This window comes from Manis pentadactyla, chromosome 9 (assembly GCF_030020395.1).
Source record: "Manis pentadactyla isolate mManPen7 chromosome 9, mManPen7.hap1, whole genome shotgun sequence".
Taxonomy (NCBI): Eukaryota; Metazoa; Chordata; class Mammalia; order Pholidota; family Manidae; genus Manis; species Manis pentadactyla.
Window position 1 is genome coordinate 114,957,962 of NC_080027.1, and position 2,626 is coordinate 114,960,587.

The following is a 2,626-nucleotide window of genomic DNA, read 5'->3' on the forward strand; positions in this document are numbered from 1 at the left end:
AAATTTGTATTTTTGATGTAATTCAGTGATTCTGAATTGGAGGGCGAGGCATAAGAGAATTATTTAGGCAATGTTTTCAAAATGTACCAGTCCAACATATAGACAGCACAATTGATAAGCAAATTGTGACACGTATACACACACAATGTAATTCCATTTATACAAAGTCTAAGAATTAACAGAATTACTCTGTGGTGGTAAAACTGAGCCTGGAAAGGTGATACTGGTTGAAAAGTTCCCCAGGGGAAATTTTTGTTGTGATCTCAGTCTGGGTGGTGGTCACATGGAATGTATCCACGGATGTACGAAAAAGTCATCAAGTTGTATGTACACTTAAGATTTGTGCTTTTTATTGAATGTGAAATATACATCAATAAAATAACATTAAAAATATTATATATACCTACCCATATACACCTACCCAAGTCTCCATCCTAGACCCAGGGAATAAGATGAATATTTGGGGAGCAGGAGTTACAGAGAGGTTGTGTATTTGGAAAAAGCTCCCTCTATTTCTCTTTCCTTCTATTACTATAAGCTCCCAAATACCCTTTTAGGAATTGCAGTTAGACTGATAAAAACTAACAAACAAAAATATACACATGACTTTAAAATTTGTAGAAGGCCCTAGAGATCATCAGTTTTCCAATAAGAGCCTTACTTTCCACTCTGTTTTGACTGGGGAACCTGTTTTGTTTTGTGTGCAGTGATTTCAATGTTCTTGAAAGGATAAAATTAATAAATCAGTGTGAGGAACACACTGGAGGAAGGATAGACTATGGAGGCCCGGGAGATTCTGTTCTTGTAGTTTGAAAGAGATGTATAGCAAGTTGAAATGTTTGGCGGTTATTTAATATTGACAAGTTTCTAAAATTACAAAGCTTTTAAAGTAAACAGGTGTTTGAGAGCTATTCCATCACCAAGCTCCAGTTTGCTCTGATGCATATTAAGGAGAATTGAGTGTGATACAGACTTAAGAAATTGGTTGCTTTTATTTATTTACTAAATTTTTATTTTGATATCGTTAATGTACAATTCCTTGAAAATATGGTTATTAGACTCCCCCTATTATAAAGTCCCCCCCAACATACCCCATTATAGTCACTGTCCATCAGCATAGTAAGATGCGATAGAATCATTACTTGTCTTCTCTTTGTATGTACTGCCTTCCCCATGTCCCCACCCCCCTACATTATGTGTGCTAATTGTAATGCCCCGTTTTTCCCCTTATCCCTCCCTTCCCACCCATCCTCCCCAGTCCCTTTCCCTTTGGTAACTATTAGTCCATTCTTGGGTTCTGTGATTCTGCTGCTGTTTTGTTCCTTCAGTTTTCCTTTGTTCTTATACTCCACATATGAGTGAAATCATTTGGTACTTGTCCTTCTCTGCTTGGCTTATTTCACTGAGCATAATACCCTCTAGCTCCATCCATGTTGTTGCAAACGGTAGGATTTGTTTTCTTCTTATGGCTGAATAATATTCCATTGTGTATATGCACCACATCTTCTTTATCCATTCATCTACTGATGGACACTTAGGTTGCTTCCATTTCTTGGCTATTGTAAATAGTGCTGCGATAAACATAGGGGTGCATCTGTCTTTTTCAAGCTGGGCTGCTGCATTCTTAGGGTAAATTCCTAGGAGTGGAATTCCTGGGTCTAATGGTATTTCTATTTTGAGTTTTTTGAGGAACCTCCATACTGGTTTCCACAATGGTTGAACTAATTTACATTCCCACCAGCAGTGTAGGAGGGTTCCCCTTTCTCCACAACCTTGCCAACATTTGTTGTTGTCTTTTGGATGGTGACCATCCTAACTGGTGTGAGGTGATATCTCATTGTGGTTTTAATTTGCATTTCTCTGATGATTAGCAACGTGGAGCATCTTTTCATGTGCCTGTTGGCCATCTGAATTTCTTCTTTGGAGAAGTGTCTGTTCAGCTCCTTTGCCCATTTTTTAACTGGCTTATTTGCTTTTTGTTTGTTGAGGTGAGTGAGCTCTTTATATAATTTGGATGCCAACCCCTTATCAGATATGTCATTTATGAATATATTCTTGCTTTTATTTTTGAAAGAAGTGTGTGGCTAGCTTTCATACATTTATCCAGAGAATGAAAGGCTTTTTTCCCCTTCAAGTTGGTCTTTTATTTAAAAAATATTGTCACTTGTATTGCCTGTTTGTATTCTAAAGAAAGAGAAATGTGGCTGGTCAGATGCATTTTATGGGTTTTTCTTAATTAATGTGTCTAAAAATCTTTTTAGGCATAAAAATTATTTAAATTAAAAATGAGACCACAGAGTTAGTGCTAAATCTCATCTCTTTGTTTTTGCCATTGAACACTCAGCGACATTCTCAACATTCACTCTGAAACTGAAGGCTGTGTGAAAACAGTGCTGTCCAGTAGACATCCTGACTTTATCACTAAGCTTCCTCTGTAGGCATGCCGTCTGTCTGGAGTATACATTCATCCAAGTTCAGACCTGGGAAAGATCTCAGAGAGGAACTAATTCCACCAAACTTTGACCTCCATGTCACACTCCACTTAAAAAAATAAACTCAGGTCAAGAGGTGAAGTGGCTTGTTCAGGGTCTCATGGCTGGCCCAGCGCAGAACCACAGTTGTGTGT